Source organism: Nomascus leucogenys, chromosome 19, assembly GCF_006542625.1.
Source record: "Nomascus leucogenys isolate Asia chromosome 19, Asia_NLE_v1, whole genome shotgun sequence".
NCBI lineage: Eukaryota > Metazoa > Chordata > Mammalia > Primates > Hylobatidae > Nomascus > Nomascus leucogenys.
In genome coordinates this window covers 45,312,449-45,335,156 of record NC_044399.1, presented here as the reverse complement: position 1 = coordinate 45,335,156, position 22,708 = coordinate 45,312,449, and the positions used below count along the sequence as shown (strand labels likewise).

General features: G+C 36.1%; 1 long non-coding RNA gene across 1 annotated transcript; it reads right to left on the bottom strand.

Annotated features, from left to right (window-relative positions):
• Positions 1-4,008: 4,008 nt before the first annotated feature.
• LOC115831505 lies at positions 4,009-22,504 on the bottom strand. Its single transcript, XR_004026990.1, has 3 exons — positions 22,413-22,504; positions 18,450-18,451; positions 4,009-4,019 (listed from the first exon to the last, which is right to left on the bottom strand). It is a non-coding gene; the product is annotated as an uncharacterized LOC115831505 (long non-coding RNA).
• Between the last annotated feature and the right edge of the window lie 204 nt (positions 22,505-22,708).

The window sequence follows — 22,708 nt, the reverse complement described above, 5'->3', positions numbered from 1 at the left end:
AACATGAGGTATTAGAAATAAAAAATACCATGGAAAGAAACTGCCACAACTCATAAAACATAACTAACTGAGAACTTAATTGTCCATGAGAACTAACTCAGCTTGTACGCCCACCACTATTACAAATATTACTGGGGAAATAGCTACACCGAGTGAGAGGTGGGACAAAGGAGGCCGCTCTCTCCTTTGTCTCTTCTTTCCTGCCCCCTGCTGGCCCAGACGGAGTCTATTTAAGTTGGGGAAAAAAAAAAAAAAAAAGCTATTTATTTGCTGTAATCCTCCCCAAATAGGGATGGGACAATATATATCCTGCTTTATCCTCTACACTTAATAAAGTACCAGGCACATGGTAGGAGCTCAATAATTACAACTGAATTAATGACATTTTCAGTTAGTCTCCCCTCTATATTTTCATAACAGTTTATATCAGAGCAGGCCCTTCATATATTTCTGCTCTGGGTTTTGTTCTTTCTAACTCAATGGATTGATAACTTTTAGAGCCATGTGAGGAATTCGTATCTACTCATCTTGGTAACCCAGCATTTATCACAGCATTCTTTAAAAAAAAAAACTACACCTATTTCTTAAATGGAATGGAAATAAATGACCTCTAAAGTAATTCAATTCTAACATTCTATTATAAAGAAAACAAGTTCTTACAAAACACAATGCTTGAAAAGTACATAATCTAGTTGAGAAGCAAGAGGAATACTGATTAGACGATTAGAGATGTTATGCAATTGCAACAACTGAATTGTAATTAGGCACTTGGTAATTTTATAATTTTGTACCCTGACATATTTAAACAAAGTCAATGGGAAACGAGATTCAGGAAGGTAACTATTTTAAATAAATTGAACACAGTATGTGTCCCTAGAAGGGGATATTTGATACACAGTCTTTATGTCCCATTCACCTCACTCCCCAATCTTTCGTCTGATTAAAACTCCAAGTACACTTTTGTTTTAAATTAGCTCTGAAGTTAACAGGAATTTTTCTATTACTGCAGGAGTCAGCTGGCAAGCAGCCATCAAAATTAAGAAGAGAGAACTGTAACTTACAGCTAATAGCAGCTAGTTGCACTGCCCCTGAAAATGGATCCTGAGGATCAGCAAAATTTAAGGGAGTGGAAGGTTTCAAGCCATCAGCAATTTATACACTTCTCTACATCCAGCTTGTTGGGTTGCTGTATTTCTACCTGTCATTAAAAATACGCTATTAAGCCACATCCCTCAAAGTGACAAATCTTCCCAAACAACTTGGGGTATCAGAACACTGGAAGGGAAGTGATGCACTTAATTGAAAGAGGTTTACAGTAGCCAATAATCCCAAGGATTGATGTGATGCCTGTTCTCAGCAGACAGCTCCCAGAGGGTATTGGCGTTGGCATTTAACCCCAAATTTACAGGCTCTTCACCTGGATCTCAACATTTCCTCATGTACAATTGAGACACATGTGACATCTGTGGAATATGTAACTTGCCAAGAACAGGGAGAGGGATAGCTTCATGGGCATGCAACAGGTGCAGTTGCACAGTGTACCACATTTGGTTTAAAGTTCTACTGTCACCATCTTAAAGATCTGAATACATTTTGAACAAGAGGCACCACATTTTTATTGAGTACTGGGCCCCCAAAATTATGTAGCTGATCCTGGACACGGAAAAGGGCCAACCATCTTGACTTTTTTTTGGAAGACTATTCAAGCTCCTTAGTATCTGGTCAGTAAGGGTTAAAGATCCTAATAGCAAATAATTCAAACCTGAGAACATTGTGCTGGTCTCAGAAAGGAAATTAACCTCAGCAAACTTCTGGATGAGCTGCAGGGGGCCTTCACAAACTCTCCTCTTGTACTCTGCTCCCTGTACTCTCCCCCTGGGAAAACTGCATTTATTAGGATGGCTACTACTGTAACCTTGGGATGGTTGCTTTTGGTCACTAGGGTTTGTTAGTTCACTATTGCATTCAGAACAGTTCCAGGCAAAGTTGTGATATTGACAGGGTGTGTTTGGATCCCCACTTCTCTTCCTATGCTCTGCCATCCCACTACTCCACCAAATCCCTGTTCTTCCTTCTATTTCTTTTACTCTAAGTGTCCACTGTTCTGAACTTCTTTAGCCATCCAAGTCAAAGTGTGCTTTCAGTAAAGTGTCTGATAAATTATTTCAAACAGAATCAGTTAATTAGTTAATACATGCAAAGTACATAGAATAGTGCCTGAAATACAGTCACCATTTAGTAAGTGTTAGCTGTTGTTTTTATTGTCATTACTATTATTATGTTAGTCCTATAAGGAACACACATTATTTCTAGAAGTGTAGTGAGTATAAGGTAGCAGAAAAAGTGATAGAAATCAGGCAGTACTTGTTTAGATCATGTATCAGTAAATTCACACCTAAGCCTCAGTTTTTTCAACTGTACAAAAGAGGATAATAATCACCTTGTGGAATTTCCATGAAGTTTAAATGAAGACTATGAACAACGTGGGTAGCACACTTTGACTCATGGGAGGTGCTCAACTAAAGTGCATTTTTATGAAGAACTGCTATCATCTACAAGCATTAGCACTTTTGCAAGGGTCAGAATTATAAACTTCAAGATTATTAGTAGAAAGATATCCCAATGATGAAGAAACCATTAAAACATTTTTCCCTCACTGAAGCGGCCACATTTTCTGGGGTATGTACCCTGGGGTTCATTGTCATGTGCCAGGAAAATTTAGGACACAGACACACACGAGGAGTTTAGGAGCGGAGGTTTAATAGGTAGAAGAGAAGAGAAAGAGAAACAATTCTCTCCATAAACAAAGGGGTCTCCGATGGGAAAAGACCAGCCCCTGGTGAAGGCTCCAAATTTTAAAGTCCAGTTTGAGGCGGCAGTGTCTGATTTACAAAGGGCTCATAGATTGGTTCCATCAGGTATGACGTTGACATAGCCTTCAGGGAAGGCTGGTCACCCCACCCTAATCTTACTATGCAAATGGGCTTTCCAGTTGATTGGACCATCTTCTCCATCCCTTACAGTAAATGTGGCTGGGAGAGAAGGAAAGATGGAGCTGCCATCTTGAAAATATCCAGTCCTTAGTTCCTGCCACATTTACTTGTGCAAGCCCCCAGCTTGCTTGTCTATGTCTGCAGCTCCCCTTTACAGGCTGCTCTTTGTTAGAAAATGATTTGGGGCTACTTTTCGTTAAAAAGAAAAGTCTTACCAAGGACTCCCATACCCTTACTATCTGCCTAAGCAATTTCTTCTTAACTCTTGTATCATCGACACTCAAACCTGGACTTCTCCTGACTTGTACTCATCCTTTAGATCCCAGTTTGGCAGGCACTTCCTCCAGGAAGTCTTCAGTACTAGGAGTCCATGGAACCCTGCTATACTCCTGCCATAGAAGAGCACAGCATTGTGGGTGATTTTTCACTTGTCTAACACCCTTTTTGATAATTAGCTCTTAGAGTTAGAAAATGCTCCTGCCTCTGTAGTACGTATAGTCACAGCAATGTTTCCTATCCCACATGCTCTTCAAGAATGTTTCCATCTCCTCATCAAGAAGTCAAGTCTTTGTCTTCCTTTAATGGGTGAGCTTTTTTGACTGCTCCAACTAATAGAATACAATGGAAATTACTTCTATGTGGATGACAGGAAGGGGAAAGAGGATGGAAGGAGAAAAGGAAAAAGGAAGGAAGGGAGGGAGGGAGGGTAAATGTTTTTGGAGACCTAGAAACTTCACAGTTTACTGACCGTAATGTCAGCACTGTTGGTTTCAAATGGATTGAGGCAATAAATACGGCCTTCAGGTAGTTTCTATATTTTGACTATTGTGAATAATGCTGCAATGAACATGGGAGTACAAGTATCTCTTCGATATAGTGGTTTCATGTCTTTTCAATGTAAACCCAGAAGGAGCATTGCTGGATTATATGGTAGTTCTATTTTTTGTGTCTGGGAACTCTATATTGTTTTCCATAATGGTTGCACAAATTTACATTCCTACCAACAGTGTGCAAGGGTACCCTTTTCTCCACACCTTTGCCAACTCTTGCTATCTCTTATCTTTTTTGATAACAGCTGTCCTAACAGGCATTGTTTTAATTTGCATTTTCCTGATGATTAGTGATCCTGAGCACCTTTTCATATACCTGTTAGCCATCTGTACATCTTCTTTGTTTTTTCTTAGCCTACACATCATGTGTGTTCAAGATACCACCCCAATAGTAGGAATGAGGATCTGTAGCAAAATTAGCAGAGAGTTTAGGGAAAGAGCAAAGGCAGTTTATAGAGTGAGGTGACCTTTAGATCTCAGTCTCAGACAACCTAGAGGCGTTACAAAGCAAACAGAAGCAAATATAGCCTCCGAATACTTTTCATTCCCTCTTACTCTCTCAATCTTTTTGGTGCTACTATCAGAGACAATAGGCCTGTTGAGGAAATGTTAACTGTTAAGCAACCATGAATTTCTGCGAAGGGCTGATTCATTTTGTCATGGGATCTTTTATCCATGAATATGTTTAGGGTTCCTGCCTGCTTCCATTAAATTACTTATATGCTGTCCTCTTTATAGACAAAGAGGAGGAACCTGCTATAATTTTAATTGTTGTTTTTGTTTTTCTCAGAGTTCTGATTTGTTTGTTTTGGAAAACATGTTGTGGTATTTAATACTCATGTAGCTAATATTTTTAGGTATCTGAGAAATTTAAAGAGAAAATTAATGGATTGAGTAAACTGTCTCCTGAACTGTGAGTTTCTGGAAGTCCCAGGAAGGTGGAACATTCATTCAGCTTTATATTTCTGTAAGCTTTCTACTTTCTAGATACTTCATAAATGCTTATTGAATTATTGGTAAAAAAGACATTTAGAATGATAGCAACAGCTAGTATCTTGGACAAAAGATATTTTGGAAACTTTATTCATATGGAGTAAGGAGATACCTATTTCTCTAAAATTTTACAACATAATGAAAGACTATGTTTTCCAGAGCAATCTCAGCTTCTTGATTGTGTAGGCTTATGCTCTATAGGTGATCAATCAAGGGTATCAGTGGAATTAACACAAATTTAAATATATAAATCCATCTTTTTTTTTTTGCCTACCCGAACCTTATCATTGCAATAGCAACAGCAGCAAATCAGAACTTATTAATTACTATTATTTGCAGTTCTTTAGTCTGTTTTTAACAATGTATTTTATTTTGTATTTTCATACTAAAAATTAAAATATGAGAAAAGTATTCAATGGATAATTTCACTTGCTTTTTTCTAGTTTTAAGAAAACTATATATGTGACTATAAACATACACATTTTAAGTATAAATAAATATGTATGATTATATATGTTATATATATATATGTAATCTTTGGGTGGAAGAGGATAGAAAATATCATTTATCATGTCAGTGTTTATCATGTGAAACACTGACAAACATATGCTTCTAAACCTACCAGTTCTAGAACATACTGTTGCTTCCCTTGAAGTCATTCCAGGCTCTTGGCTAGACGTATATTCACAAGATATTTTTAGACTTACCCTTGCTTCAAAAGGAGGTGTAATTTCAGACTGGCTTTCAGGGTAAGAATGTTGAATATCATAACATGCCATTTTGCTTATCTATTAAACAAGTGAGCATTTTTTCTACTGTGGTTGAAGTTCACTTTCATAGCCTGCTTAACACGGCTATTTACATAAACATTTCGGTGGCTTTTATTTTTTCTTGAGAAATTTTATTTCATAAGGGTCTAATACAGCATATTTAGAAAACATGAAATTAATAATCACTAAAACATTGGGCACCCAAATATAGATGGTTGCACCAGAATACAGGCTGTTAAGCCAGAGAAAAATAAGTTTGCCCAAGAGAGCAATTAAGTAGAAATGAATTTAAACAACTCTAGTTTTTGTTGTTGCTGTTTTTTTAGCAGGGGGAGGGAACATTATGAGTCAATTAACTGTGGAAAGATTACTTGGAGACTTGACACAGGAGACATATTTCTGAGGTACTCCTTGAAGATTATTCCATCACACAGCCCTGAAATTTCCTAGAACATTCTTCAGATGCCTCATAGAGTGGCCTTAAAGTTGATGGTTATGGCAGCTTAACTGTCCCCTCATGACCGAATCTCAGATACTTCTTGGGTAAAGCAAAAATTTTAATGATAATTTATAGATTTTGGTTAAAGAAATTGGATGAGTGGTTCTTCCCCGGATTTATTAGCATTATCGCATGCTTGAGTTAATCAAATAATTCTGGGAAACAGCTTCTACCCCTGACCCTTTCCCTACCCTGACCCTTTCCCAGTACTATAGATCAACAACTCTGGATTTTTTCCAGTAGTGAAACATCACCGTGTGGTGGATCAGCAACAAGGACCTATCTCCAAGAGAACTGCATGGCCGTTGGTTTGCATCTTCGATGGCAGTAATTGCTTTAATACTTTATGAAAATCTTCCTCTCCTCACATCCTTAGGTGATATAGAGTATTGGGAAAAATAAAACAAAGGTCAAGTTGTGTAATGTTTTTGTTTTATTAAATGTAAGTTAGCTGATAATTGAACTAAGAATATTGTTCTCACAGATAAAACAAGATAAATAACAGAGATATTCATAATTGAAAAACTCACATAATATAGTCAAGAAATGTATAAAATACTGACCCCAAACAATATTTCCAAGTTTAACTCAATAACTAATGATAAACTATCTGATATTTTGTCAGCAAAAGTAATATTGCCGAGATTACACTTTAAAATTGTATGTTCTCTGTTATACTTTTCTTAATAAAAGAAGCAATGAACACACAGATATACATCCATTACTATATTCATGTGGCCAGTTTCTTGAGCTGTCTAAACTATGCAGTGTAAACATGAAATCTTTTTTTAATTTTTAATTTTTGTGGGTACATAGTAGGTGTATATATTTATGGGGTATGTGAAATGTTTTGATACAGGCATGTAATGCATAATAATCATGTCATGGAAGAGGTCCTAGGTCTCTATGATCAGTGGTTAGCAAATCAGTCCAGGTTTTGTGCCCTTCCCCTTAGGATAGCAAGTTTGCCCAAGTCCCAGGTGGGTCTGAAGATCCTATCTGAAAGCCAGGGACTGGAGTCAGAAGCCTTATAAATTTACCTGGTATTCTATTCTGCTGCGGCTAAGCTGGCACTCAAACCACAATACAAAGTCCTTTCAGCCCTCTATAGTTGTTTTCATCAACTATAATCTCTTTTGTTCAAGTACCCAAATCTTTAGTCAGTTTTTCAAATTGGTTTGTTTGGTTTTTATTATTGAATTTTGAAAGTTCTTTATTGTTCTGAATATAAGTTCTCTATCAGATATGTAATTTTTAAATACTTTTTCCAAGTCTGTGGATTGCCTTTTCATTCTGTTAAAAGTATATTTCAAGGAGCAGATGTTCTTAACTCTGATGAAACCCAATTTATCTAATTTTTCTTTTTTGGTTTATGCATTTGGTGTTGTATCTAAGGAATTTTTTTTTCTAACTGAACATATTTCCTGTGCTTTTCTGTTTGCCATTTTATGTTTGTAATTTAGGTTTATGGTTCATTTTGAGTTAATTTTTATATATAGTATGACATGTAGATTGAAATGCTTTTGGAGGGATTTTGTTACTGTTTTTGTTGAGTGATTTGGTTAGGTTTGGATTTTTTTGCAGAGAGTATCCAATTATTTCACAATTTTTTGAAAATGTTATCTTTTTCCATTGAATTACCTTGGAATCTCTGTAGAAAGATTAGACCATGTATGGTCGAGTCTATTTCTGAACTCTTAGTTCTTTGCTGTTGACCTATTTGTCTGTCTTGACACTAATATCATGCCATCTTGATTGGTGTAGTTTATAATAAGTCTCCAAGTCAGGTACTGCAAGTCCTCCAATTTTGCTCTTTTTTCAAAGTTATTTAGGTGATTCTAATTATTTGCATTTCCATTTGCATTTTAGAATGAGGTTGCTAAGTTTTGCTGGAATTTTTATTGGGATTACATTCAATCTACTGATGAATTTGAGGGAAATCAACACTTTAACAATACTAATTCTTTCAACCCATGGACAAGTCATATGTCTCCCTTATTTAGTCTTTAATTTTTCTCATTTGAAATAAGCATTTCATCATTTTTATGCAGTTGTAGCTTTTAATTTTATTTCTGATCATTTTTTGCTATTGGATAGAAATACAATTGAATTTTGTATATTAATATATCTTGCGACTTTGCTAAATTCACTAATTAGTTCTAGTAGCTTTTGAATATATTCTATAGTATTTTCTATGTAGACTATCATGTCATCTGCAAATAAAGACAGTTTTATTTCTTTCTTATCAATATGAAAAAGAGATAGGATATACTATTATACATGTTAGATTAGACATAGGAATTTTCCCTCTGAAATCCCATTAAAATGAGAATTAAGAAGTAAAATATGCATGCCCCGCGAGAACAAGGAAGCCACTAGAAGTGACATTCAATAAAAAAATCAGCAAACTTTAAGAAGATGGGAATGTGATGTGATGTAAGGCCTTACATTAATATTATATGCTGTCTTGGCATCTGGTAAAATCAAGAGGACCTCAAATGGCCTAACTGCAAGTCCCTGTTTCCATGCTGCTTCCTCAGGTAAGGTCCTGTAGTCAAACTATTCTCTTTATCACGGGAACCAGGTACAATGCCTGCTTATCTCTGAGCAGCGGGGCTTCGGTTTGCTACCAGCCCTCAGAGAATTATTCAAATAAGACAAAAGTGAACCATCGGTCACTGCACTCTCTTGTTATGAGAAAGTCTAATTCCCAATCCATTGCTTGTTCACTCTATCCCCAAGTGCAACCCCTGTGTGGTCCAGTGTGACTCAGTGTCAACAACCCTGGGCTATGCATATACAACAAGTAAACTGCTATAGAGCTCATCTGTCTGGTATTGGGTGGCATGTGTTCAGCCATCTCCATGATCTTAGGACAAGAAGCTCTTTCTCACCAATGGGGTGAAGAGAAGGTGTCTCAAACAAGGAAGCAGATGGAGGCATTATCAAGACCTATGTCCACGCATGAGCTACAACAGGCTCATACCGGAGGTGCTGGTCACTGCAGACACTGAGGAAAGGTGTGGAACTAAAAAGAGGGGGATTTATTGAATGTTCACGTAAAGAGAATTTAGAATACTAAGTCTCCTCCACATCCAAACGATTATCCATCCTCTACCCTTGCAGTAAATTGGAGGATCATTCTCAGGATATGGAGAACCTGAGTTCCAGACATAGGCACATCAGGCACAATAAAGAGGAAGGTAGACATAGACCTGCCATAGGGAGAAAGGGAAACTGCCAAAAACTGTACCTCCCACCACTGACTCCAAGAATTCTCACAGTCAATCGTATGCTGCCCCCAGGAGGAGATTGGAGGATTTTCCTTGAAAAAAATGAAAGGCTGGTTAATTTTATGCGATCATTTTGGCTAGGCCACAATACCAGATATTTGATTAAATATTATTCTAGATGTTTTCATAAAAGTTTTCTTTACATTAGATTAACACTTAAGTCAGTAGACCTCGAGTAAAGCAGACTGCTCTCCATAATATGAATGGGCATCATCTAATCAGCTAATGGCCTAAATAAAAAAATACTGACCTCTTTTAATGAAAAGAGAATTCTACCAGCAGACAGCCTTTAGATTCAAACTGCAGTATCACCTCTTCCCTGGGTCTCTAGCCTACTGGTTTACCCTGCATATTTTGAACTTGCCAGATGTCACAATTATGTGAACCAGTTCCTTAAATCTCAATCTCAATCTCTCTCTCTCTCTCTCTGCCTCAAACACACAGACACACACGCACACACACAGCCTAGTGGTTCGATTTCTATGGAGAATCCTGAATAATACAATTACAAAAGCTAACATTTGGACATCACCCCAAAAAATGGCCAGGTGGGCAAAATGACAAGGTCCCTACTTGATCAATGCATAGCAATGATTCTCAGTTGCAGCGACGTGATCCTACAGAAAACATTTGGCAATATCTAGAAATATTCTTGATTGTCATAACTGGGAGGGGTGCTACTGGCATCTAGTGGATAGAGGCCAGGAATGCTGTGAAACTTCCAACAATGCAGAGGACAGACAACAAACAATTATCCAGCCCAAGATGTTAATATTGCTGAAAACATTGACTGTCAATATTAATACAGTTTCTCAATATTGAGAAACTAAGATTGAGGAACCAAGATTGAGAAACCCTGATCGATAGTGAAACCCACTGTTTAGCAAGTTAGTGCTTCTCTCTTGATTATGAATAAACCACCAAGGGTATTGGACACTTAAGAAGTTTTGAACATTGAAGATATTTAAACCAACACAAATAGCACAAAAAACAAAATAAAATTTCAACACAAATGCTGTTAATATGCTAAGGGAGAATAACGTTAAGACATTGCATTTAATAAGAATAGTGTTCTATCGAAAAGAGGATATTAGAACATTTCAGAAAATGACAAAGAATTTTTTAAATTGCACATAAAAGATTGGAAATATGGAGGACTGAGGTAAGGAGTTAGGGCAGATTATTTATAAAGCCATAAAGACATCTCAACAGAAAACTTAAACAATAGAAGTCTGTAAAAATGATTTCAAATTCAGAAAAAATCATTCTGTTCAATTGGGAATTAAATCCAGGCAACCATCAACTGGTTTAAGCTTAGGATAAAAGTATTTTCAGATCAGTGAAGTTCCATGCATCCTTTCTCAGAAAGCTACTGAAGGATATGCTTCATCAGCTCAGGAGACAGAGGAAAAAACAAAACACAAAAAAAACATCTAGGATCGATGTGCAGAGGCTAGCAGGCAAGCAGACCAAATTGACGTAGGAAGATGGGGTGCTCCAGAAGGAATGTTTTCAGAAAAAAATTGAACTAACTGATTATTTACATGGCCATTTAGAAAATAATATTCTGTTGGAGAGACTGGGAAAACTTACTGATAAGCAAATAGAAGAAGATGAAATCAAGTATAAAAAGACAGTATTAAATCCAGGAAAAACAGAAAATTATTTAAGATACAAATAGTAGGCCGGGCACGGTGGCTCACGCCTGTAATCCCAGCACTTTGGGAGGCCGAGGCGGGTGAATCGCGAGGTCAGGAGATTGAGACCATCCTGACTAACATGGTGAGACCCTGTCTCTACTAAAAATACAAAAAATTAGCCGGGCATGGTGGCCGGTGCTTGTAGTCCCAGCTACTCGGGAGGCTAAGGCAGGAGAATGGCATGAACCCCAGAGGCAGAGCTTGCAGTGAGCCGAGATCGTGCCACTGCACTCCAGCCTGGGTAACAGAGTAAGACTCCATCTCAAAAAAAAAAAAAAAAAAAGATATAAATATTAGCATAGTACATTACGTGGCTCAGGACTGAATAAAACTGCTATTATCCTTTGTTATGTATTAAATCACTAAAACCTAATATGAACAAATAGTATAAGTAAAAATATTGAAAACAATGGAATAAATGAGTGTATTGTGGTGGGATAAAATAATAGAACCAAATGTTCCAAATTAGTAACTAAATAATATATCTCTATATTTTCTCTCTTTCTCCCTCTCTCTTTCCCTTTCACCTTCTGCCATGTGTTGATGCAGCAAGAATGCCCTCCTAAGATGCCAGCACCTTGATATTGAACTTTTCAGCCTCCAGAACTGGGTGACAATACATTTCTATTCATTATAAATTACCCAGTCTTGGATACTCTGCTATAGCAGCATGAAACAGACTAAAGGAGTATACAAAATAAAAGTCTCACAAAACTTCAAATAACACAAAGAGGCAAGAGAACTGAGTCAACCCAAAACATGTAAGTACCCTGAATGTAAAAGAACAGAACCGTTAGAAGTCAATATCATATTCTCATTGCAGAGACCAACTTTATTTTCACAAAATAAATCTAGCACATTATCTAGTGTGTTTTTGTTTTTGTTTTTGTCTTGAGATGGAGTCTCGCTGTTTTGACAGGCTGGAGTGCAGTGGCGTGATCTCAGCTCACTGCAACCTCTGCCTCCAGGGTCCAAGTGATTCTCCTGCCTCAGCCTCCCAAGTAGCTGGGACTACAGATGTGTGCCACCATGCCCAGTTACTTTTTTTGTATTTTTAGTAGACAGGGGGTTTCACCATGTTGGCCAGGATGGTCTCGATCTCCTGACCTCATGATGCGCTGCCTCCCACAATGCTGGGATTACAGGCGTAAGCCACTGCGCCAGGCCTAGCTAGTGTTTCTAAACTGGATGCTATTGGTTTGTAATGTTGTTAATACCTAATTTATAAGTATTAATTAATTTGGTTTTAAGTGGCATGAAAACCATAAACATAAGAAACTTATACCCAGTTTTATCTTTGTGCTTTTACAATGTTATAAAAAATTTAAATTAACATTGGAATTTCATAAGTTTTTTCTTAAAATCTGTATATTATTTCAGTTAGAGAATTATTGTCCTATAATTATTGCCTTAACAAAGGACAATTCCTTCCCACTGAATACAACATATTATTTCTACCCCTGCTATTTTACAATTGTAATCACTACTTTTTATATTTAAAGATAGGCAGGGTAAAAGAAGCATGGTTAAAGACAGAACTGGATGTGATTTTTGTCATTATGCCACTGTACACAAAGTGCTAGCCTGCACCTAGCACTTTGCTATAATTATGGACATAATTATGTCTACCTCAAACATTTGTGAAGATTAAAACATCAAGCTCAAAGCAGGAGCTTGACAAATAGGTTGTGGTTCACAAAAGATAGAGTCATTAACCTTATGTATAGTTACACATGAAAAGTATACTATGAAATCTATTTTGAAGATGAAAAGTTGATAATCCTTTGGTTGACATGAAAATGGGGTGTTCACAAATACGTGTACATCTCTTTTCTTCATTTCAGTGTCAATCAATGGCAGTTTGAACTAGCTACTAGTAATTTTCCTCATCAATAGTTCTTGCATCTATTAAATTATACCTCTTCTCATTTGCTCTGTCATTTTAAAATCAATATAAACATATTCCAACTGTTTTATTAAATAGGAAAATTACTAAAATTGAGTCTCCAAAGTTGACCCAGAAACCAGCTGTTCTAAAATTGTATTTTTTCTGTTTTATGTAGATCCCACAAAAATGCCATGAATGACATAGCACAGAAAAGCCAAGGGGAGAAGAGCTAAGAGAAAGTCTGCGATATTCTTCCTAGGAAGCAGAAAGTATAAGTTTAACATGGACATTCTCTAGAAAATATTGAACAAGAGGGGGCTTTCCCTCTGTATCCGTAAGTATCCTAGCCCTCAGAATCCTCACTACCACCCTCAAAATAATTATCCAGTATTCCTGTACATTTTTACAGTTGAATTGTTACAACTGTGCAAAATATTTTCACATACATAAACTGTCCCTCAGTTTACAGAAAATAGCACTATTAGCCTAGTATAGCTCCAGGATTCAGGCCCATTCTTTCACTTCACAGCAACCTAATGTCTCCTCCACAGTGAGAGAGTAGGAAGTCTTGCACCTACGAGGCTAACGAAATCAAATTTGCACATGAACTCAAAGGCATGTGAAAATGAGTTCAGTAAAATTAAAAAGGTATTGATATCTCCTATTAAGTGAGTTCCTAAGGAATAAGCATTTCTTACACTTTTAAAAAGAAAAGACTAAAAATCACATTTTATACTGATAGGGAAGACCTGTTTTAATGAGCAGTAGACATGTTCAAATTTATAAAACATCTTGATCAGATATATAAAGTAAAAAGATCAGAATAGATCTGAGAAGAAAGGACCCAATGTTCTCGCTAAAGCTTAAAAAGAAATAAAACCATGTGCCTCAAAGGAATAGAAATGTGAGGTCATGGGAAAGTCTTGAAATGTTTCAGCCTGCCGTGGGAGCATGCTTGCTTATTGACAAGGAAAGAACAATAGATTTGTTAGGAGAGATGAAGAAAGAGACAACACATCAATAAACAAGAGTTTTAAAATTTTTACCGCCCACAAAAAGACTATCTAAATGATTCAAATGCATTTTCGATGTCAAATCCTGCAAATACACTTTCTTTCTGCTCTGGAATAAACCAACACACAAAATGATGCTAAATACATTTAAAGTATGCTCCCATGAATAAGACTTGGATCTATATTCAAATGCTGACTCAGCCATTATCACATGACTCAGTTATTACAAAGTGAAGCAAAAAATTGCTTATTCCTGGTTAATCAGCTGGGAACCCCACTCCCTATGAAAGAAGGTTATCACTTCTTCAGACGAAATACAACAGGAGAAAATTTTATCTTAATCAGACAAGCTAATTGGTATTGTAGACTGTGTGCCAATTATCAATTTATTGCTTCTTATTTCTGAATTCACCCTTCACTATATGCTGTGTACCAAATCAAGGATTCCTTTAAAACTTTTCACTTTAATGAGCACAATGTTAAGCTTTCTCAGTAGAGGGCGCTGGAGAGACACTGCAGGAGGAAGAGATTAGCTGTATGGGTGTGCAGACATCCAGTGGAATGTGCCCCAGCCACCAGCCTAGAACATGGTTCCATTGAGATCTCGTTGCATCCTAGACCTATCAATAACCTTTCTGCAGTCCTCTAGACATGGAAACCAGAACCCTCCACACATGTAGGTGTTGCTCTGACGGCCTCCTGCCACACCAGCACCTGGACTCTCTGAGTGGACTTCCAACATCTGCTTCTGACCTGGAGCATCAAACACCAAGCAGTGTTTCAAACCCCCACTCTCATGCCAGGCTGCAAGTGCTACAGGCCTTCTACCATGGCTGGCACCAGACTCTCACTGCACAACCATGCCACCACGTGCTAACCTACCTAACCTACCCTGCTTGTCCAGGAACTGTAGACCTGCTCAGGCCTGGCCTAACCAGGAAACACCTCTGCCACCCGTTGGGCTAAACTATACCTTCCCCAGCAAGGTCTGAAACACGCCCCTTCTGAGTTTCTCCTCCCTTAGGCACTCTTCCTCAGCCCTAGTCTACTATATAGTTTCCTTATATAGTTTCTCTTTTATCATAGTTAATAATTCTTTACATTAACTTCCCTTATATAACCTGCTGTCTGGTTTCTGTCTCCCGATTGGGCCCAGACTACTACAGCTTGGAAACAGAGAAAATAAATCAAATCTAAAATCAAGAAATATGCTTTAATTTATTAAGTACTATATGCCAGACCATAGACAACTTAAGTATTTTATATCATTTAATCTTCAAAATAATTCAGCAGGATTAAATATTTGAGGCTTAGAAAGATTAAATAACATGTCCATGTTTGTTCAGCTTAGTTGAAAACAATAGTTTTCAAACCATTGTCCATCTGAATACAAATAATTTTAACTTAAGAAATTAAATATGCATATTGATAAAGTTATATATTTTTATTTATATATTTATCTTTCTATGAATATATCTATCTAAATGTCTTTTCTGCATGGAGTAAATTGTGTTGAGAGAAGATATATTTGGGGAGTATAATTAGTGAGGCTTGGTGGTTGATTAGGTGGAGTCATGAGATATTGACAGGTATGGAAAGTAGAATTATTATAAACATTCCTTGAAAGTTGAATGACGTCGAGCTCTCATTGGAATCACTGCAGGATTTATCACCAAAGGTGTGACAGAAAAAAAAAAGCAAGACTTAGAGGAAATTCACTGTAATAATGAGTGTGAAACATGGATTTGTAGTGGGAAAATCAGAACTAGAGGATGTTCTGAGCATTTGTTGCAGAATCATGGTAGAATGTGCTGAGGGTCCTGCATATAAAGGCAGCAGTGGGAATGCAGGGAATCCATAGGATAGATTCATTTCCAAAGGTACATCATTTCTATGATGGATTTGGCATCAGAATTGGTAAGATGGTTGAACAAGAGACAAATCTGAAGACTGGGAACATGTTATAGGAGAATCTCTGGAAATCCTTCACAAAGGAATGAGCCCTCTGAAAGCATCATGAAACAATCTTTTTCTTCTCATGGGAAACAAGTAATCAACAGTAAGATAAAGTTTTATCAACTATTCATAAGCCAAATATACCAAGATAAGATAAAATTGCTATTTGGTACCAATATGTGTTCACTATTTTTTTTATATATATAAAACAATAAAAAGGGCTGTAAAGGTTTTCTTCTCCTTAGCAGAGATGCAAATGAGTAGTCTCCACAAAGACCTGCCTGGAAGGCTGCAGCAACCCTATGGTTATATACCCACATTGCCTAGACATGGAAGTCAGCTCTAGAACCCCGAACTGTTCAGATAACTGAAGAATTCTGGGTCTGTAGCAGTTCTGTGTTACTTGGTATTGTACTTCGTAAAGAACTGAGAGGGTGCAAAACCCTGTGATATGCTTCTTTCTTTAGTCTTATGCAATATTTGTTTGATTGCCATCATAAATAATCAAAGTACTACCTTTCCCAGAGAGAAGAGACAATCTCAAATTTGGTCATTCCTAAAAAACGAAAACCTGGTGCCTTAGAAAATAACAGAAGAGAGGAAATGGCTTTCTTAACAGGCATGGTCAATTTGGGACATACTGAGCATACTGTAACTTTAGGGAAAATAACAAGTAAGCAAAGTGAAAAACAGAACCTAAGCTCAGAAGAGAAATTGAGAGACTATCTATATGGAAATAACTGTGTGACACAGAAGGCTACAGCTAAAAGGAAACATGCAGTTGTTCTAGTTTAATTCCCTTATTTTTTAGAGAGTAAGCTGAACCACTGAGAGGTAGGTATTACCTCTGTTAGTGTGGTACTTTTCCAAAGTGTATTAGGGTTCTCCAGCAAAACAGAGCCAATAGAAGATGTGGGGTGTGTGTGTGTGTGTGTGTGTGTGTGTGTGTGTATCCTATTGTTATATATAAATACCAACATATAGACCAATAGGATATATATATTAGAAACAGATTATAAGGAATTCATTTGCTTCATTATGACAAATCCCAAGATATGCAGTCAGAAAACTGGAGACCAAAGACAGTCAATAATGTAACATAATAAGGAAATAAAAGAAAGGAGTACATCTCTATAAATATATATGTGCATATATATACTGATATATTCATAGCAAAATAAAGAGTAAATACTCATGGGAATTACAATCCTCATTTCTGTAAAAGATCATGTGGTTGTAACTGGTATTTATAACTCCCTTCTTCCATCACCCATTCTGTATTCCTTTTGTCTTCAGCAAGCACCTCAGTTGGTCATGCTTCTTTATATCGTGGAGTGATCCAAATCTTCATTTCTGAAGGATTTTGGTCATTCATAGTCATTACTGGATTGCATGGTTGTAGTTTTCCATTGACCTTAATCACAGGACATGGTCATACTAAGAGACATCTTAAGGTATCTTCTGTATTCCAGACCTACTCTTCCTTACCAATGTCACGGATCTGTAGTCAAATTTCCTCTTGGTATTCAGATCAATCAACCTACCCAGCACAGTAACTCTTCTTTTCCTGTTGATTCAGAGGCATGAGGAGCCCAAACTGGCCAAATGGTAGTCTTAACTTCCAATTCAAACAGTAAACTATCTTACATGCCATTCTATCCTTTTTGGTTTTGTTTTCATTTTTAACTTTATGAAATCTCCTGGAGATGTTTTCTTACTGGCGCACATAAAGCCGCTTAGCTTTTCATTTTGTGCTGTTGGAACAATTTATTTAACTAATCTCTTGCTACAAAAAGTATTCTTATACATAAATTACTTTATGCATATGCTGGCATATCTATAATGTTTATTATGTACATTAAGATTCTGATGTAGAAGTGGACTTGAAGGGTCCAAAAAGTGCATTTCTATTTATGAGAGACAATGTACAATTGCTCTCAGTACTGATTTTACCAATTTACTTTCCCAGAAACAATGAGAAGTGTTTGTTTTCCCAGACCATTGCCAACATAGTTTGTAATCAAGCATTCTAGTCTTTGCTACCCCAATAATTTTTAAATGTGATCACGTGATAATTTTGATTTATATTTATCTTATTAAGAGAAAACTGGGATCATTTTAAATATTTAACATTATTTATATTTTCTTTGCTATAAATTATCTGAACATACCATTTGCCCATTTTTTGTTAAATATTTATAGCAGCTCTCTATTAAGGAAATTAACACTTCTTGGTGTACAAATTTTTTATATAATCAAATTCTACTATCTAACTCAGTATTTTTAGACATCCAAGTGATATTGTGAGAATTAGATTTTGATCGTATTCTTTTTTTCAAATAATGAACCAAAATGGGTTATTGGGCACAGGAGGAATTGATAGGAGTCAGCAATGAATCAAGTGACCATGTTTCCAGTAAACCAAGACAGCACAAAGAGTAAGCCCATCCCTCTCCTGTCACCAGAACGATTTGTCTAGGAAGAAAATTCTATATTACTCAGTTTCTACTAAACGACTAAATGGAGAATTCCTAAGGTAAGAAATTAGAAGATTCATGTCTCAGATAAATGGCTAAGAAGATAGGCTTTGTCGTCAGGGTGCTTGAGAAACCTGGAAAACATTGCCTTAACCAAGTAATTATGGTTAATATCACCAGCAAAGAGTCTTGTTGCTATCATGTACCTCCTGATACAATAAGATGAGAATGGCACTAAACCTCTGTAGTGTTGTTCTGTGAAACCCATCACACCTGCCTAATGATGAGAAAAACATCAGACAAATCACCAATTCAGAGAAAATCTAAAAAACATCTCACCACTTCTCTTCAAAGGCGTCAAGGTCATGAAAAGCAGGAAAGAATGAGAAACTGTCACAAATCAGAAGCGTTTAAGAAGACACGTCAATTAAGTGTAGTATCTTGGCTTGTAGCCTGGAAAATAAAGAGGACATAAGTGAAAAAACTGGTGAAATCAGAACAAAATCTGTAGTTCACTTTTTACAAATTGTATATCCTTCTAGATATTTTTAACTGATTCATAATAGTTTATAGCATGCTTTTTGTTAATATTATATGAACATATTTCTGTCAATGTCATCTCCATAATTTTAATACTTGAGTAGATTTGCATTTTGTGTATTATATGCATTATATCATATATATAAGAATTAATTTAGACAATCATTACTATGAGAAATATTGTTTGTATTTTTCAGTAATATAAATAATACTGTAATGGAGTATTATTACATATTTTAGTCCAAGAATGAAATATGATAGCAAAACATTACTGCATATTGTAACCATTTCTTTGGGATACATTTCTTTAAGGAGGCTTTTTGAGCCTAAGATTAGGCACATTTCTAAAGCTTTGGTCAAATTGCCATTCCGAACGTTTTGAAGGTGTTCATTTTCCTCCACAAAAAATAGGTAGCATTTTGATTTATGCCTTTATTAAAGCAGTAGTTCCAAAATGTTTTTTCTGTGATTATTGAGATAATAAATACTTTTTCGTGATGCCCATGACTTCTCTAAAACTTTGTTTTTATTGTCTATATTTAAGGTGTACCAAATGATGTTTTGATATGCATATACATGGTAAAACTACTACTAAGGTCAAACAAATTAACATCTCTATCATCTCACATAGTGTGTGTGTGTGTGTGTGTGTGTGTGTGTGTGTGTGTGTGTATGTGTCTATGTGTGGTTAGAACACCAAAAATCTACTCTCTTAGCAACGTCTAGCATACAATATTATTAATTATAGTCCTCGTGATGTAAGTTAGATGTGTAGACTTTTTCTTATTCAGCATTTATTCTGTCTTCTGAATATTTTCCATCAACCTACTTTCAAAGTTATTGTAACTTTAGTGTCAATATATATAAAAGGTACCTCAAGGAAACCCCTGCTGTCTCTAAAAATAACAGGAGGCACCTTCTTAAGTTTCCTTAAATAGTGATATAAGATATTCCACAGAAAACCGACAAAATGCATCTAACTTAGCAAAGAATACAGATCTGCAATCCAACCTCATTTATCATTGAGCACTTGGAAGCACAGGGCAATTATTTTTAAAGCTATATCAAAACTCTTTGTGAGAAAACCATTGTTTTAGAGGTGGAATTGTAAACGTTTTGTGCAAAAGATATATTTAGGCAGAGAGGTGACCTCTGGCAGGCATATTTCCTTTATCAAATAGCTTCTCATGGTGAAGTAGGTATGAGTTGCTTATTAAGCAAATATAGCAATACTTCAAGCCATGAACTTTAGCTAAAACCTTTTTGTTGAAGTCTAGCAGACTGGCTCTGAACTTAATACCATATATCTTGCCAAGCCCAAGAATACTGCAGAGCAAACCAAGCTCCCTTTAGTTTCTGCCTTGGAGTCACTTCTGGTTTTATTAGTTGTAAAAGGTCAAGTGTTACATGGTTAGACATATAGATAACCTGGCCCAAATTATGTGCAAATACTTTATTTGAGGCTTTAATTCTGTACTTTTTAAATGCTAAGCAACTGTAAACCACATCTCATTTTTTCTTACTGTTCTGCTTTAAACTTTCTGTTAGTAATAATTTTCATTGAGCAATATGTGCTGAAGATTGCATATATTTAAGGGGTGCAGTTTGATGAGTTGTCAGAGACATGCCCGGCAAAATAATCATTTCATACTAATTAACATATCTGTAACCTCAGACAGTACTTTCCTTCTTTTTGTGTGTGTGTGGCGTAGACACTTAAGATCTACTCTATTAGTAAATTTCAAGTATACAATAAAGTCTTGTTAATTATAGTCACATGGTTGTACATTTCATCTCCAGAACTTATTCATCATGCATAACTGAAACTCTGAACCCCTTGACCAACATCTCCCTATTTTCCCTTCCCCATTCCCTGGCAAGCACCTTTCTATTCTCTGCTTCCATGACTTGGACATTTTTAGATTCCACATATAAATGATAACAGCAGTATTTGTCTTTCTGCATCTGGCTTATTTCACTTAGCATATTGTCCTGGAAGCATAATGTCTTCCAGGTTTAATTATGTAGTCACAAATGGAAGGATTTCAGATTTGGTTTGGCTGTGCCCCACCCAAATCTCATCTTGAATTGTAGTTTCTGAAATCCCCAAGTGTCGTGGGAGGGACCCAGTGAAAGGTAATTTAATCGTGGGGATGGTTACCCTCATGCTGTTTTCATGGTAGTGAGTTTTCACAGAATCTGATAGTTTCATAACAGGTGTTCCCCCTTTTGCTGGGCACTTCTCCTTCCTGCTGCCATGTGAAGAAGAAGATGTTTGCTTCCCCTTCCACCTGATTGTAAGTTTCCTGAGGCCTCCCCAGCCATGCTGAACTGTGAGTCAATTGAATCTTTCTTTTATAATTTACCCAGTCTCAGGTATGTCTTTATTAGCAGCATGAGAATGGACTAGTACAATTTTCTTCCTTTTTAATGACTGAATAATATTGCATTGTGTGTATATATATATATATCATATATATGATATTCTGTTGTATATATTATATATGCTATTCCATTGTATATACATCATATATATATTATTCCATTATATATATCTCATATATATATATAACATTTCCTTTATCTATTCATCATCAATAAATGTTTAAGTTGTTTCTATATCTTGGCTATTAGGAATCATTTTGTATGAACATGGAAGTGCAGATATCTCTTCAACATACTGATTTCATTTCCTTTAGATATATAATCATAAGTGGAATTCCTAGATCACAAGATAGTTATATTCATAATCATTTGAGGAAGCTTCATACTATTTTCCAAAATGGCAATACCAAGTTACATTCCCACCAAGATTGCACGAGAGTTCCCTCTTCTCCACATCCTCAACAACATTTGTATCTTCAGTCTTTCTAATAATAGCTATTTTAATATGTATTAGGTGATATCCCATTGTGGTTTTGATTTACATTTCTCTGATTAGGGATTATGAGCACCTTTTCATATACTTGTTGACTATTTGTGTATCATCTTTTGAGAAATGTTTAATCAGGTCCTTTGCCAATTTTTTAAACAGGTTTTTTGCTATTGACTTGTATGAGCTTCTTATGTATTTTGCGGATTAACCCCCTATCAGGTATGGTTTGCAAATGTTTCAATTGCCTTTTCACTCTGTGGATTGTCCCTGTTGCAATGCATAAGCTTTTCAGCTTGATATAATCCCATCTCTCTATTTTTGCTTCTGTTTTCTGTGCTTTTGGTGTTATATCCAAAAATCCACTGCCCAGACAAATGTCAAGAAGCTTTTTCCATGTGTTTTCTTCTAGTATTTTTATAGTTTCAAGTATTACTTTTAAGTTTTTTAATCCATTTTAGTTGATTTTTATATATGGTATAATCCAAGGGTCAAATTTCATTCTTCTGCATGTGGACATCCAGGTTTCCCAACACCATTTATTAAAAAGATTATCCTTCTCCCATTTTGTGTTCATGGCACCTTTACAGATCAGTTGACTATAGATGAGTGGATTTATTTCTGGGTTCTCTATTCTGTTCCATTGGTCTATGTGTCTTTTTTTATGCCAGTACCATACTGCTTTGATTGCTATCATTTTGTAGTATATTTTGAAGACATATAATTTGATTCTTGCACTTCATTGTTCTTTCTGAAGATTGCTTTGGCTACTGGGGTTCTTTCGTGGTTCTACGTGAATTTCCAGATTTTTTTTCTACTGCCATAGCAAATGCCACTGGGGTTTTCATAAGGATTGCAATCAACATGTAGATCACTTTGGCCAT